General features: G+C 42.6%; 1 long non-coding RNA gene across 1 annotated transcript in view; it reads right to left on the bottom strand.

The window, feature by feature from the left end:
• The window catches only part of LOC122217457, a 73,693-nt gene that overhangs the window by 19,411 nt on the left and 36,548 nt on the right, over positions 1-17,734 (bottom strand). Inside the window, exon 4 of the long non-coding RNA XR_006201513.1 lies at positions 15,646-15,892. This is a non-coding gene — a long non-coding RNA (uncharacterized LOC122217457). The remainder of the gene's footprint in view (positions 1-15,645; positions 15,893-17,734) is intronic.

Here is a 17,734-nt window from a genome sequence, read left to right on the forward strand (position 1 = left end):
CATTAAACATTTAAAAAAATACAAACAGTTATTGGGGTTGCCATTCTGTAAATGGACTGTGAATACCGGATTCCATTTTCCCATGGCTCTGATTCTAATATTCTTCTAGGAAAAGTCTGTTGGTCAAAATCAAGTCACCAGGAAAGAAAATACTAAGAGGGGTTTTCTTCAGGAGCTATTTCAAACCTTTCCCCCAAGACACAGATCATAGAATTAGCATGAATGTCCCAGGCCCAGGTGCAATCACATTCTCCAAGATGCTTAATGATCAAGGATACATCTGGATTTTAAAGGTAGAAGACATTTGTTTTCAGCTTTTTGTTTCAAGCCAAGAGGGTAAAGACCAAGGGCACAGAAGCTTTAAAAAGGCTGTGAAATGATCATTTTAGCTCAAGGCTTGGTTAGGAGCTGACAGGGAAAAGGTGTGAATATATAATAAGTAAACATTCAAAGGGCAACCAAGGATATTTCAAAACAGAGAAAAATGATGGACTCTTTGATGAGTGGCATTGGAACAGTGAGGTGGCCATATAGAAAAAACAAAACTCTGGATGGCTACATATTCACTAATGCAAAATAGACTCCAAATGGAAAATGACACAAATACTAACACAAAACATTTTTAAAATGTTTTTCTAAAAAAAAGTTATGATTTTGAAATAGGAAAGACATTCCTAGGCATATCATATTATTAAGAGGAATAGAGAAAAAAATATCAATAAATTTGACCATATAAAAACTTTGGTAAATATATATAATATACATATATATTAATAAAATCAAAATCAATCTGAGTAGAAACCATTGATAACATGCATGACCACCATTCTCCTGGCCTCCACACCTCCATCCGTAGGAGTTAAGAGCTGCTCTACAACTCTATATGCTCATAACAAAGCTCCCTTTTCTCCCAGTTTCAGCCCCCCACTTCTCCTTGCCCCCACTCTCAGAGCTTCACCCCATTAACCTCTTGGGGATCATCAGCATTGATTTCCATATGATCTTTATCCCTAATAATCTGGATCACCTCAAGAAGCCCAGATGTCCCTCATTATCTAGACCCACACTCCCATGTGGCCCATACATCCCATTTCTGGCCCTATGCCTCATCCACCCCTGATTCCTGAAACTCTCCTGCCATGCTGTCGGTCAAACTCAGATCTCCTATAGGTTTCACGTCTTCTCTGAATATTTCCATCAACCTCCTGCTCCAACTGCAACCTGGCTGACCCTGAGCAAAGCACTTCCTCACAGCCCTGTCCAGGGGCATCTGTCTTCTTTCTGCCCCTTCTTAATCTCTAGACCTGGAAATCGGGTGTGTGTCCTCGTGCTTCTGATTGCCATGACTGGGCCATCGGTTCTCTCTACTCAACTTGAGAACTCATGTCCTGAGACTGGCACTCTCTGTTACAGTCATCCATCGGCCCAGACCACCTCCCTACATTTTCAAAGACTTTTGAGGTGCCGTTTTGCTCCTTTCATTCTCTTTAATGCTACTCTTGTCATAAGTATTTGTGACTTCAACATAGGCAGAGGTGATCCCTGTAACATCCTGGCGTTTTTGACTTCTGGGTTCTTTCACCTCTTTTCCTCCAATGATCTTGTCCTTCAACTTATTGCAGCCACTGACTCTCCCATGGTCAAACATCTCATTACCAATAACTGCAACCCCTCTACACCCCAATATCAGGCATTCTGCTCTTTTACCACCTGTGCCTTTATTTCTAGCTGGCTCTCTCCAGTGTCCCACCTCCAACATTTTCTTTACTTTTACCACACAGCTAAGGAGGAACATTAAACTTACTGCCTTTTACACCTAGAGTTTTTAATTCCCTTCTTACTTACCTTAAATTCCATGTTCCATCATGATAATCATTCTTTTGCATCTGTCTTCAACTCACCTGTCCCCTCTGATTTCTTCAAATTCATCTGGTATTGGGGACTGAGTTGTGCCCCCCCCCCATTCACATGTTAAAGCCCTAATCCCAGTGTGTCTATGTTTGGAGATGGGGTCTTTGAGGTGGTAATTAAGGTTAAAGAGGTCAGAAGGGCCGGGGCCTAAAGCAATAGGATCGGTGTCCTTAAAAGAAGTGGACGAGATACCAGGGATGCACGTGCACAGAGGAAAGGCCATGTAGGGACACTGGGAGAAGGTGGCCATCTGCAAGTCAAAGACAGAGATCTCGAGAAAAACCAACCTGCTGGCACCTTTGTCTTGAACTTCCAACCCCTAGAACTGTGAGAAAATAACTTTCTGTCATTTCAGCCACAGATCTGTGGTATTTTGCTATAGGGCTCTTGTAAAAATAGATCTGGCAAGATTCCTTTTTCCACTAACTCCCTTTGTGTGGCTGTGCAACTGAACTTGACTCCAACAACAATGGCAACAGCAACACCCAAAGGTGGTGACTGGTGTCTCCTGACGCTCAAGACAAATCATGTCAGGTGGGTCCTGGTGTTTCCGGGCAATCATTCTTCACGTCCCTAGTCCATTCCTCTCTCTCCGTCACGTGCAACTATTTCGTCCTTGTCCCCCCTCCTCAAACCTCCATCACCCCCTGACTCTCCCTTTCAGTGAATGATGCTGTTTCCGCTCTCGCTGAGAGAATAGAAACAATCACAGGAGACCATAAGCTCCTCACTTAGCCTCCATACTATCTATTTAGCTTATTTATCTTGTTTATTTTTTGTCTCTTTCCAATAAATGTAAGCTGCACGAGAGCAAGGATTGTATCTATTTTGTTCATGCACGATCTCCAGTGCCTGGAACATCAGAGCCACTCAATAAATATTTTTAGAATAATGAACACATGGATATGATGGTGGACTAATTTCCTTATTATACACAGAAACTCTTACAAATCCATAAGAGAGAGAACAATTAAAATGGACAAAAAGTATGAACAGAAAGCTCATAGACCAAAGAAATACAAATGGCCAATAAATATAAAAATGCATTCAACGTTGTTCATAAGAAAGACAACTCAAAACAGTAGAGACAGCAAATTCCACATATCAGAGTGGCAAAAATTTTGAATCTTGATAAAATTCAGTGTTGGTAAGGGTACAAGCAAACAGGCACTTTCACATACTATTGGTGGAAGTCTACTGGTATTCTCTCTCTTTTTTAATGTTAACTTATTTTTGAAAGAGAGACTGAGAGACAGAGTGCAAGCAGGGGAGGGGCAGAGAAAAAGGGAGACACAATTTGAAGCAGGCTCCAAAGTCTGAGCTGTCAGCACAGAGCCCAACACGGGGCTCAGACTCACCGACCTGGATATCATGACTCGAGCCGAAGTCAGATGCCTACCCGACTGAGCCACCCAGGCGCCCCTATTGGCATTCTCTTTTAACAATATCTACCAGAATTTAAGATAAATATACCTTACACAAGTGTGCCAAGATTATATGTAATAGGATGTGCATTCACAGTTTTGTTTGGTTTTCATTTATTTATGTATTTTTGAGAGAGAGTGACAGCATGCACGTGCACTAGCAGGGGAGGGACAAAGGGAGATGGAGAGAGAATCTTAAGCAGGCTCCAAGACCAGCATGAAGCCAGACGCAGGGCTGGTATGGTGAGAACACGACCTGAGCTGAAATCAATAGTCAGACGCTTAACCCACGGAGCCACCCAAGTGCCCCCACTTGCTTTTTGTTTATAATAGCAAGTGTTAGATATAAATTAATATGACACTGCTTAAATCTGATACATTAATTCAAGGAAATTGTAGCCAAAATACAAAGAAGATACAGGCTCCTGGGTGGCTCAGTCGGTTAAATGTCCAACTCTTGGTTTCGGCTCAGGTCACGATGTCTCTGTTCATGAGGTTGAGCCTCGCAAGTTCAAGTCCCATGTCAGGGCTGACAGCTTACAATTCTCTATCTCTCTCTGCACACCCCCCCCCCACCCGCTTCACACACTTTCTTTCTCAAAATAAATAAATACACTTCAAAAAATAGTTTAAAATGAGGGGTGGCTCAGTCAGTTAAGCATCTGACTTTGGCTCAGGTCATGATCTCATAGTTCATAGGTTTGAGCTCCGTGTCAAGCTCTGTGCTGACAGCTCCGAGCCTGGAGCCTGCTTTGGATTCTGTGTCTCCCTCTCTCTCTGACCCTCCCCTGCTCGCACTCTCTCTCTCTCTCTCTCTCAAAAACAAATAAACATTAACAAAAATTTTTAAAAATTTATTAAAAAATAGTTCAAAATTAAAAATATGGAGGTACATATGCCGATATGAAAAGACGTTCATTATAGTCAGCATTCAAGCAATAAACAGTCTATAGAATGTGCATATGTGTGTGTATGTGTGTTTCCATTAAACATCTCTGAAAGGCTATATAAGAAAGAGTTAACACTTATTTTTTTCTGGAGAATAGTTCCAGGGGGTTGAGGAAAGGGAGTTCTTTGGTTGTCTTATGCTTTACTGTTTACTTTTCATAACATGCCTTACTATTTTATTCTTTTTCAAAAGAGAAAGAAGCACCTTAAAAAGCAATGGTCAAGTTCTTTTCCCTTTTATAATTTCAATATTGTGTGGACGTGAATACACACATACATACCATATTTTATGCAGTGCATGCAGTTAAAGCAATTTCATATCAGTTAATGGATCCAGGTTTTTTTTTTATTTATTTAAAACTGTTTTCAGAAGGCAAAAACAACCTGTCAGGGTAGTTGATTAAATGCCTACCTCCCGATCCCCACATACACATATATAAATTCAGTAATGGTAAAAAATCATTCAGACCATTTGTTTGGCATTTTGAAAACAAAGCAACCAATCAATAAACCACTTCTCAGCTGTGTGTGTGTGTGTGTGTGTGTGTGTGTGTGTGTGTGTTATTCTTTAGACAAGTACTATGTTTCTGGGTTTAGATAGAGAAGTCTATTTCATATACCATACACCTACTAATTGTCCAACACTGGACTGGGTGCTTTAACTAAACTAAGTCTCTCCCTCAAGATACTCTAATTTTTATAAAGGTAGAAATTAAATATAAATATAAATATACACACGCAAAGGAAATTGCCAGGAAAGACTTAATAGAAGAATGAAGGCTTGAGAGGCCACAAGCAGAAACTGAGCCACACAACCAACAATCAATGTCTTCCTTCTAAGAGTTGGCCTTTGAAATCACAGTTTTAATATAATAGTTCATGCATTCCAGTAAATTATGACAAATCAGAAATGCTGCTACTAAAATAGACCCCTGGGGCAAAACTCCTTACCAAACCAATTTGAATTCAAACTGACAGCAGAATGTACAAAGAGAGGAAAAGAGCTGACACCATCTCCAACACTGGTTTATAAAGATAATTAACTCTTATTTATTCAAATACATGAAGATACTGCATAGTAGAAACTAGTGAGTCTTTGGGGATGTTGCTAAAGATACAAGCCTTTCAGGATATTCCCTCCCCTCAACTCACTCCTTCCTGAATTATTATGCCCATTACCAACCACACGTCTAGATGAGAAAATTATTGAAATGCATATTGAACAGAGCAATTTATCTGTGACTGAAAATATCTCAGAGTTAATAGAGCTCCACTGATGAGATCTAAACAAGAACAGGGAATGTGGTACCTAATTTACAACAGTATTATTTAGCGACATAAATTTAACCACAAGCAACGTATATCGTGAACGTCATGAATAAACACAAGAGGAAAATGGGGGAAAACGGGGAGTTACACAGAATGTGCTTCTTTCAAAGAGAAAAGGATCACAGAGCCATCACATCAACGCTTGAAACACAGTCGGCATTCAAACTGGTGAAAGTAATTAAGCCGGCAAATTAAAAATCCTGTTTCCTTTTCTTTCCCCACTCCAGACTTTCCAATAAGTAAGTCAACTCTTTTGTGCGATTTAAGACTGTTTTAAAAGATTCCCACAGAAAAATATTTCTCCGTCAACCTGCCATGGTGCCTGAAATTATCGTTGTTAAAAATTTAAGGATTTGGAGATGTTTGGGTTTCCAAGATTTCCGTATTAAATCTCTGAGAGAAAAAGATTCTTCAGCTAACCTACTAGTGGGAATGATACATCCTAAAACTATTAAACATGTAGACAAAAGAGATCTTAGTAGTACAACTACTCCCTTTCCTGAAATTTATCAGATGAGTTAAATTGAGACCCAAAGTATCCAAGGTCACTAAGTTAACTGTTGGCAGAACTGGAACTAAAGTCCAAGGCATTTGATTCCCCACCTAGTGCCTTTCCCCTATACTGTGCCTCAGTTTGTTTCCAAGGGTCTACAAGAATAAGACATAGGAGAGATACCCGAGGTCGGAAACATGAATTACAAAAGTGTGTTCCCTGTAAGCAAAAGGGAAAGCAACATGAAGTCACCTTGCTAACGTCACCATTTTGCCTAGATAAGCTCTAAGAACAATGGAGCTTGTTTGTTTTCCATCAAATGCACAGCTGACCGATAGACCAGAATCGAAGCTGAGCATTGGAAGAGCTCTTTAAGACCCCATGTGCAATTGTGAATCATGTTATTGGTTGCTGGTGATTTTACTTGACAGTCCCTACTGTCAAATCCAAAAAATTAGGAGTGTTGGGTGGCTCAGTCAGGTAAGCATCCAACTCTTGATCTTGGCTCAGGTCATGATCTCGCTGTTTGTGAATTCGAGCCCCGGTCAGGCTCTGCACTGACAATGCTGAGATTCTCTCTCTCTCTGCCCCTCCCTGCTCATGTGCTCTCACTCTCTCTCTCTTAAAATAAATGAACTTTAAAAAAATCATTTAAAAAAACACAAAAATTACACTATTTACTGTCCTCCAGGCCAAAGTCACTATTCCTCAAATTGATCATCTCATCACTTGCCAGGATTAGGTTATTATACAAGACCTGTATATACTTACCTGGTTGTGGCAGCGCTATATTGGGTGACCTATATAAATGGTTGGGAAATCAGCAAACCAGAGGCAGCAAGGAGAATGGAAAGAATTTGAGGGTTGATATTTTCCCAAAGAAACCAAAGCAGTCTTCACTTAAGAAAATCAGAACACTGTTAGATGGTTTTGCACCTATTTGATGGCTTAGCAGTATTTTCACTTTAAATTCTATTGCTGAGAGGCTCCTTACTCTTTTTAGAGCTCAGTGTTGTTAAAGTTTTTCAACCAGAACTTCTCATCAAGATGACAGTCTCTTCATGATTTGCCGTACTCCCTGTCTCTCTCTCTCTCAACCCCTGATCAAAACCAACAGCAATGGGAGATCACCAAATGGGCATAGTCAATATGAAAAAAACAAGATTGATCGCTCTGCGGACCAGAAGCAGAATACGATTTCAGAATGGTGGGGGTCAGAAGCTGCTGCCCAGCTGTGATCAGGGTCAGGAAGTCAGCAGCACTGAGTGAGGGTCACCATTTCAGAATGTGTTCCCCAGAACAGTGCTTCCCTCAGATGGACCTGCAGTCAGGTGGATGGAGAGCCCAGGGACCAGGGTGGGCTCTTCTGTTCTTGAAAAGATATTGAACACATTGCTGGCCAGCCTCTGCCTGGAGCCATGGCCGATGGACATGGGGAGGGGAGAATAAACGAGTCCTCAACTGGGGCCTGAATTAAGTTTTCCCTTTGTCTCAGTGAATAAACCTGAAATATCCTCCAAGGTCCTCACGTGCCAGTATTCCCTAAATTTCATTATAATAAGATCAGGTTTGCCAGGCAGCGGGGAGTGAATCCTTTCTCAGCCCCATCACCCAAAGTTCACCAGAGACCCACCTGTAGCCTGACAAAGTCAGACTTGTCGGCTTATTGCTACGAAGTGGCCATATCCCAGAAGAATGGCGAGTGTCTCACCAAACAAAAGGGAAAACTAGAATGAGTCCAAGATTGGGGGAAGAAGGGCAGCATTTGGGTGGAATTGTGAAGTGTACCGTTTAGTGGCATTAGGTACATTCGCATTGTTGTGAATCCATCACCACCATCCATCTGCAGAACCCTTCATTTCGCACAACCGAAACTCTGTACCCTTTAAACATTAACTCCTCTTCCCCCCCACCCCGCTCCCGCCCCAAGCCCCCAGCCCCTGGCAACCACTCTCCTACTTCCTGTCTCCACGACTACCCTAGGCATCTCTTATAAGCAGGATTGTTCAGTCACTGTCCTTTTGTGACTGCCTTGCTTAACGTAGCATGAGGTCCTCAAGGTTTATCCATGTTGTAACATGTATCAGAATTTCTTTACTTTTTAAGGCTCAATAATATTCTATTATATGTATCTACCACATTTTGCTTTTTCACTCACCAGTCCATGGACACTTGTGTTGTTTCCACATTTTTGGCTATGGGGAATAATGCTCCTATGAACACCGATGCACAAATATCTGTTTGAGTCCCTGCTTTCAATCCTTTTGGGCACATATCCAGAAATGGAATTGCTGAGCCATCTGGTAATTCTGCACTGAGCTTTTTGAAGAACTCCCAGACTGTTTCCACAGTAGCTGCACGATTTTACATTCCCACTAGCAATGTATGAGGGTTACAATTTCTCCACATCCTCACCAACACTTGCTATTTTCCATGTTTTTGATTATAACCATCCTAGTAGGTATGAAATGGTATCTCTCTATGGCGTGAGCCAGTGTTTGGAGAGGCTCGGCGCTAAGCAGGACTGTGTATAAAAGGTTGGGGCCAGCAAGTAGACTCAGGGTCTGATTTCCTTGAAAACTGAAGAGTTAAGTTAATGTGAAATGTGTGCAGAAACCCTTTATCTGAGCCTCTGTGCCTGGGTTGGTAATTGACACCGCTTCCCCGTTGCAAAGGGACTCATCTTCCAGGCAAAAGTAGAAAGCTCATTCTTGCTGATATAATTTCATACCTCAAAATTTTAGACAATCTATGATTTTAGGAAACAAGGCTTCTCAGTGAATAAGTAAAAGAAATATGCCTTAAAGACCGGAGTTGTTGTGACATTTTACAATGGCAGAGTGTCCTTGGAGAGAAATATTGGTTTCTCTTAACTTTGCAGTTGGCTTTATCTGTTATCTATTATCCAAGAGTGATAATTAGCATGGCAGATACTTTACTTTCTTATTCTGAGATAATTTTTACTTTCTCAGCATCAAAGATACCATAGAAAGGAAGAAAGAAAATCATAAGTAAAAACCTCCCTGCTCAAAATGAACCTACAACCCAAAGTTCCAGTGCTCGGAGAGACCCTAAGAGACAGTCACCTGGCTGCGGCCACATCAGCACCAGACTGATGGCAAATGCGATGTTGGGATTTGCCTACTTTACCATAAGCTAGCAGGATGACTTAGTTACATCATTAGCTTTTCTTGGCTTTTTAGTTTCATCTGTACAAAAGGGAGTTAACAATAGGACTCACGTGGGGCACCTACGTGGCTCAGTTGGTTAAGTGTCCGACTTTGGCACAGGACATGATCTCATGGTTCGTGAGTTCGAGCCCCACGTTGGGCTCTATGGTGACAGCTCCAAGCCTGGAGCCTGCTTCGGAGTCTGTCTCCCTCTCTCTCTGCCCCTCCCCCATTCACGATCTGTCTCTCTCTCTTTCTCTCAAAAATAAATAAACATAAAAAAAATAAAAATAAGTAAATAAAAATTAAAAAAAAAAACAATAGGACTGCCTCCATAATCTTATTATTGGACAATTCAAGGAGGTAATGAGAAAAGCTGAAGATTCAACATGCCTTTCAAAGACATAGTATTTATTCTTCTCTGAACAAAACATTGGGACACTAGGGATATTGCTTCTCCTTCAAGCAAGAGCACCTGTTATGCCCAGAATTCGTGATCCCCAAAGACCACCAGGGAGCCGAGTCCGATGCAAAAGCAAAAGAGCCTTTATTCGAGCTAGCTCGAGCGCAATCTCCAACCTGCATTGATGCAGCGGTGAGATACCAGAGAGAGAGAGAGAGCGCGAGTTTCAAAAGCACAAAGGTTTTATAGGGGTCCAGGGGCAGTTGGTGAGGTAAAGGCTGTGGCCTCAGCTGATTGGCTGGGGAAGGGTTGTGGCCTCGGCCGATTGGCTGGGGAAGGGTCGTGGCCTCAGCCGATTGGCTAGGGAAGTTTGAACGGGTGAGCGGGAGGTTACTCACGGGGAGGAGGCGTGGTCTGAGGTTTCTGGGATTTTCCCGGAAAGGGGGCGTGTCGGGGACATAGTCACTCAAGGTGGAGGACACAGAACAAGATGGAGTCGGCCGGCATAGGTCCACCCTTTCACACCCAGTCCTGCTTCCATGTTAACTGAGACTCAGAGGCGTTTTCCTCATAACCATGTGCTGTCAAATCCCGGCAGAGTCCGAGCAGGACCCACCTCTGATATCCCCCTCCCCCAAGCCTCTTCTGCTCTTCCAAAGAGTTATTTCACCCATTTAGACTTTATGCTCATGGATAAAGATGTGGATAATTTCTTAATATTTCAGCCTTTCTCCTTTAAGTAGAAAAGACAGCTAGGGAGTCTATGAGCCTGAAATGCCAACTGTGTGATTTACATCCATCACTACATAATTAGCAATTAGCTGAGCACAACAAAGGGAGATCCTGCTATGAATACCTCTCCACGCAATCCAGACAGGAAGATCATGTTTCTTTCTTCCTTGCAAAGTGCAAATTGGGAACCATCCAAGTATTCAGCAAGAATAAAGTACAACATTTAAATGAACCGTTTAGAAAGATGACGGGGACGCTTTGTGCAAAACAGTCAGGGCTTCTTTGGGGACCTTGTTTTCCCTGAGACCCAGCTTCCTGAGCTCAGGTTGACTCTCCAAAGTAGGATTTAAGAGATTTTTTTTTTTTTTTTTTTTAATGAAGATGGAGCATTGTTCTGGGAAATGACTTCAGACCCTAGACTATAGTTAGCAGCTGATGAGGATTCAAGCTGAAAGATAATAATATCTACAAGAGGAACTGATCAGCCCTTTCCACTTTGTTTCTTCAGTGCTGAAAGCCAAGTAGAGCAGTCCCAGGCTGGCATGAAAGGCAAAGTGACCAGTATGACCAATGCATCTTTCAGCTCTGCGATTAGTCTAATAATCACTCTGCCCCCTAATTTTCCTGCCACTGCAGGAACTATAAATGGCATTCTGTGAGGCCACAAATTGCTATGGAGCACTTTGTGCATGAGGGAAATTCTCTCATTGTGTAAATGGATCAGTTCCCACCCTAAAATTACTGGCCTCTCTCTGACAAAATGATGCCGGAGCCTTGTTACGGCCTACCGGATTGTGTAAAATTGACTAATTTTACAGGTTTTCCTTTTTAGCTTTTTCTATCTTATGATCTCTGAATGTGGGGGTTGCCAATTTTGGTCCAACCAGTGGAGTGGTCGTTTTCTTCCTTTCTCTTTCTCTCTTTCTTTCTCTTCCGTCCTCTTTTAGGGATGGTCATCCCCAGAACTGTAACGGTCCAGGAAAAGAGTAGCCTCCCCTCAAGGTAATCGGTGGAAAGTACATTTCTATGCTCTTTCCCCGCCATGATTCTAGACCTAAACACTCTAAAACATTCCCCCATCCATCTACTTCCCATCCCCCATCCCTCCTGGACCCCCTCCCTGCCCGCCCCCCACACAAAAGATTCACTGTTAAGGGCTTGCCTAAATTCTCATACTCTCACCAGTCAGTCTTTCTTGGCCTATCCAGGAGAGGTTTACACGTCCTTCTTTGCTCCCACACTGCCCTGCTTCTGCTTCTAAAGTAGCTCACTTCTCTCTGGTTATGTAAGTCTCTCCCTAAACTGTGACACCTTAGAGCCCAGGAACTATCTTCCATTCACCTTTGCATCCCAGGGACAGACCATAATGCCTGGCACGTACATTACCCATTCTTTATAGGAGACAATTTAAGCATACTTTTAATTTTTTAAATGTTTGTTTATTTTGAGAGAGAGAGAGAGAGAGAGAGCAAACAAGCAAGGGAGGTGCAGAGAGAGGAAGAGAGAGAGAATCCCAAGCAGGATCAGCAGTGCTTGAACCTATGAACCAAGAGATCACGACCTGAGCCGAAACCACGAATCAGATGCTTAACTGACTGAGCCACCCAGGTACCCCGATTTAAGCATAGTTTTAAGGTACTGCTTAACAAAACAAAACAGAGAAATGGGTAGAAATGCTTTGTAAGCCTGCATTGTATGGCTGGACAAGCAGGGGACAGAGAGAACACAGGCGGTACCTGTGTCCTGGGGAGCCCACAGCCAGGACACATCATAGCACGGCTGAAGTAGGGAAATTAACTGGGTGTCATGGAAACATGATGGGAGTGACCAGCTCAGCCAGGGACCATTTGAGGAGACTGCACAATGGAGTCACAAATGGTCTTGAAATATGGGTAAAGTTTGGCAGTATTGGGATGATGAAAGGCATTCGAGGGGAAAATAGAAATTCCAAGTCTAAAGGGCAAGAGGAAGCACGTTTGGGGCTCTGCCCCTGCCCTTCTCACCTGTGTGTGCACCCATTCAACCCCCTCCCCCCCACCCCCACCTTCCGTGCATTTCGTGGGCTTTCAAAAAGGAATCTTTTCCATGAAAGGTGGGCAAATCGGATGAAGGAGGCCAAAAGGTACAACCTTCCAGCTATAAAATAAAGTAAGTACTGGGAATGTGATGGACAGCATGGCAACTATAGTTAATACTGTATTGCACATTCGAAAGTTGCTGAGAGTGGATCTTAAAAGTTCTCATCACAAGAAAAGAAAAGCAGTGGCTGTGTGTGATGATGGCTGTCATAACCAGACACTGTGGCAATCATTTTGCAATATATGCAAATGCCAAATCATTATGTTGTGCACCTGAAATTAATATGTTATATATCCATTACACCTCAAAAGTACAGAAAGGGGGGCACCTGAGTGACTCAGTTGAGTTGGTTGAGGGTCCAGTTTCGGCTCAGGTCATGATCTTGTAGATCGTGGGTTCAAGTCCTGCGTCGGGCTCTGTGCTGACAGCTCAGAGCCTGGAACCTGCTTTGGATTCTGTGTCTCCTTCTCTCTCTGCCCCTCCCCTGCTCTCTCTCATTCTCTCTCTCTCTCTCTCTCTCTCTCTAATAAACGTTAAAAAAATTTTTTTTAAGTACAGAAAGGAATCTCTTCACAACTATTTCAGAGTCTCATTTGTCTTTCCTGCTGGGTATTTGGAACTGCAGGTCCCAGTAGGTGGGGTAGGCACTCCCTAGAAGGTCAGTGTGCTTAAGGTACTTTTCTCTAGAGGAAAAGAGAATTCTCTCCCTTCGCTTACAGTGGGATCCTGGGGGCACTTGTTTCTGGTTGCTTATTGGTAGAATCAGAGATTCTTCTTATCAGAGAAGCCTTCAGAGGTCACCAGCTCTGCCCCCAGAGGAACATCCTAACCTAGTCCCTCTAAACTCACTGCCCCCCCCCCCCCTTTGTGTGTAGCTTACCCTCGGAGCTTCAAAGACACCAGAGCATCACCCAGGAACATGCTAGAGAGACTCTCAGGTGAGAAGAGAATGGAGCTTAAATTCCTACCAGTGGAAACCAAGGCATTATTTTTTGTCCTGGATTCCTTCCTCGCTGCCATTTTATCACCACCTCCCACAGCAAAATGACGTCCCACAAAGGCCCTAAGGACTAGGAACAGGATGATAGTGTGGTACCATTGCATGCTTTAAAATTCTCATTAGGTTTTCCTTTTAAATCAAGGCCGACTCCGAATATGTTTCTGGATTGCACCTTTCACTGCAGCTGTCCGGGTTTAAGTGGCCTGGAGGGAGTATATTAAGTGGACTTGCACTGTCAATTAGGATACAAGTTAGCTGTACGTCAACTTTAAGAGGTTTTGGCCTGTGAATGCCATGATTCAACTCCTACATTCTGTGTCTCTCTTGCCCCTTGGGGTTCCCTCCTGTCAGTCCTGCCAGCTTTTCAGGGCTCTCACTCATGCCCATTACTGTCCAAGGCCTCCCTCTGGGGGCACCTCACCAGGAACTGACCTCCTTGCCCTCCACACCAGTGGCTTTCCTGCCCGGGTGTGTAATAGAGTCACCTAGGAAGTTTGTTTCTGTTTGTTCTGTTTCCATTCTGGGGCAGACTGTTGGTTTTGTTTTGTTTTAATTTTTTTTAACGTTTATTCATTTTTGAGACAGAGAGACAGAGAGACAGAGCGCAAGTGGGGGTGGGGCAGAGACAGAAAGAGACACAGAATCCGAAGCAGGCTCCAGGCTCCAAGCTGTCAGCACAGAGCCCGACGCGGGGCTCGAACCCACAAACTGTGAGATCATGACCTGAGCCAAAGTCGGTCGCTTAACAGACTGAGCTACCCAGGCGTCCTGACTGTTGTTATTTTTAAAAAAGGGCCTGGCTCAGTCAGTTAAGCATCCGACTCTGGATTTCAGCTACGGTCATGATATCACGGTTCATGAGGTCGGGCTCTGTGCTGACCGCATGGAGCCTACTTGAGATTCTCTCCCTCTCTCTCCCCTCTCTCTCTTTCTGCCCCTCCCCTGCTCGCTCCAGTACTTGCTCGAACTCTCTCTCTCTCTCTCAAAATAAATAAATACACTTTTTTTTTAAAGGTCCCAGACAATTCCATTGTGCAGCCAGGATTGAAAAGCACTGAGGTAGGCAGTGTTTGATTTAACTTCTAAAACCTGTAAAACTCTTTGTTCAGACAATGCAGAAACCCTCACGTAAAAAAAAAAAAAAATGGAGCAGACTTTCTTTGGTTGATGAAGTGAGTGTGGAAAGAAACACACACCCATAGGTGACTCCATAGGACTGTCTGGAAGCCAACGCTTCACCTTCATGGATACCTCCCCACCCCATCAACATATACCTTCCCCAGGAGCCACTCCATTAAGCCCAGGGTTTCACAAATGATTTCTGTAAGGGGCCAGTGAATAAACATTTTAGCCTTTGCAAGCCATATAATTTCCATTGCAACTACCCAACACTGCTGTTGAGTACGAAAGCAGCCATAGGCAACACATAAATTAATGAGCGTGGCTGTGTTCCATCAAAACTTCGTTTACAAGAGCAGACTGTGGATTGGATTTGACATGCCAACCGTAATCTGCTGATCCCCGTTTTAAAGCATTGCTCCCTTCGAAATGATTGGTTGTAAATCTTTCAAGCTAAATATTTGTATGTCTTCCTTCCAGGTTACATCTGTGCTCACGAAGTTACATATGCGTTAACCGGAGCTCTCTGATAGTAGCCCATCGTACCAAGAATTGGTTTTCTCAGATGGTTTTGGTAGAATTAATCCAGGGGAGCAATTCTTTGGTGGCAGTGGATGATTTACACAATGGGCTAAATAGGATGACCATAATTCTTTCAATAGTCTCCTCTTCTGAATTGGAGTGTGAAGAACACGGAACTGGGGTCCCTCAAACCACCTGGAAGTCTTTGGTGGGAGGGCACCGATTTGGGAGAGTGGCAGCTGTAATAATTTTGCCCCCTTGGTTAGGCAATCACGGTGGCGCGTTGGGGTAAAAACTGTCTTGCCAGAGTCTGTCACGTTTGCTTGTGAGAGCCTTACTGGGGCTTCTCCTATCTGAAGGATCACCCCCAGTGCGGCTCAGAACGGAAACTGAGCAGCAATGCTCCAGGAAGGCTGTGAGTGCTTCTATGATAGAATCCACATAACCTGACACGGAGGCTACTCAGAGTTTAGGGATTTGATCTGGCTTCTCAACAGTTCCTCATGTGCACTTACCTTGGTACCACCTAGCTCTGAATTGTGTCTCTCTCGGGCCGCATTCAGGATCTACTCGTCCTCCTCTGATGGCAGAACAGCACTCCGCTCTCTGGTCATGATGCTCTTGAGATGCTGGAGGGCGCTTGTTTAAAAGCATTTTTTTTTTTTAGCCACATTCATTTTATTGCTTTCAGTTTCGAATCTACTTGTCATTCACTTTTCTTCCTCATTCAAGAAATGCCTTAACTTTTTTCTTTGATATCCCCTGTAAATCAGAAATGAAAATAAATGTGAAACTAGTTAAAGATACGAATGCAGAAGTATTTAGTAAGACATAGCCTGAGATTTGTATTTGATTTTGAAATACAGCTAAAAACTGAGATATAGATTGATAGATAAAAGAATGGGTGGAAATGTGATAAAATAGAATAAAATGTTAATGGTAGAATCTAGGTGGTAGATATATGAAGGTTCATTATAAAATTCTTTCAATGTTTCTGTCTACGCTTTGATAAAATGTTGAAATAAATGTTGAGATATTCAGAAAAAAATAATTTCTTCATATGAATTATGTCAGTTCTTGATTCAAGACTCAAAAACTTGTACCAGCATGTAAGAACCACTCTGCTTGGAGAACTAATTATGAGTAACATTATCACCAAGGCACCTGATTAGATTCAAATATTTTATTCCACCAGCATGGCTGTGAAATCCTGTTAAGCACCAAGTACTAAGTGAAGTGTTCTGGGATCAGCATAATTTCCTCTTTTCTCTTTCTTGGTTTTCCCTTTGGATCTCAGGTGGACACAATTGGATTCATCATAATAAACCTTGGTACCACTCTCATCACAGGCCTATGCATGGCCCATTCTTATTTATTTCTTATTTAGTCATCTGTATGAAGCACCTGCAAAACCACCAGCCAAAATAAAAGCCAGGACCTTGACAACCCACATCCAACCACATGGTCTCCCCAGGCCATCCCAAATCACCCTGAATTCTATGATCATCATTCCCATGCTTTCATATATACACGTGTGCGTTTTCTGTATATCTATGGAGTCCTTTAAAAGTATATGATTTGGAAAAAATAAAATAAAATCAAAGTATATGATTTAGGGACACCTGGGTGGTTCAGTTGGTTAAGTGTCTAACTCCTGATTTCGGCTCAGGTCATGATCTCATAGTTCATGGGATTGAGCCTCATGTCGCGATCTGTGCTGACAGCGCGGAGCCTGCTTGGGATTCTCTCTCTCTCCATCTCTCTCTTTCTCTCTCTCTCTCAAAATAAGTAAATAAACTTTAAAATAAATAAATAAATAAATAAATAAATAAATAAAGTATATAATTTGTTTTTAACTTTACCAAAAGGGTATATTCATTTTGCTCAGTCCCGGTTTTTTTCCCACTTGCATATTATTTATTGCAGAGATTTATCCATACTAATTGTAACATTGCTGTGGTTCATTTGTTTGACTACTGAATAATATCCATTACGTGAACCCACCATTTATTTGTTCTCTTCAGTTATAAGCATCCGTTCCCAGGTTTTAGTATTACGAACATTCTCATACATATCCCTGCTGTGTATGTACAAGAATTCACCTTGGCAATAAGCCTAAAAGCGGAACTGCTAGGTCATAGGGTACATTAAGGTGCACCTTTAGGGGATAACACCAACTGTTTCCCAAAGCGGTTGTACTAATTTGTACTCCCCTAGTAATATGGTCTCTGTCCTAGACAACATTCAACCCAGTGGAAAACACGCAAAGCTAATGACATGATTTCTTACCACCATGCGTAAGTAGGGTGAATGATGAAATGTAAGCTCCAAGATATGCTTCTTGGCAGTGAGGGGAAAGTGGTATATGGATTTGTCTCCTCCTCTCAATTGATACTCATTAGAATTGCCTCCAGATAAGATGTTCGTTTCTCGCCTAACACTCCTGTTTTCCTACTTGTGGACTCGTTTTTGTGGTGAGTCCTCTGGGCTCCCCTCCATCTTAGAGGCTATGGGAATGTTGTAACCTTTTATTCTCTGGCAAAACCGAAAGCCCCTCCCTACAAGTATCAGCCCTTTACACACCTCTTCCAATATTCGTTTGTC

This window comes from Panthera leo, chromosome B1, assembly GCF_018350215.1.
Source record: "Panthera leo isolate Ple1 chromosome B1, P.leo_Ple1_pat1.1, whole genome shotgun sequence".
Taxonomy (NCBI): Eukaryota; Metazoa; Chordata; class Mammalia; order Carnivora; family Felidae; genus Panthera; species Panthera leo.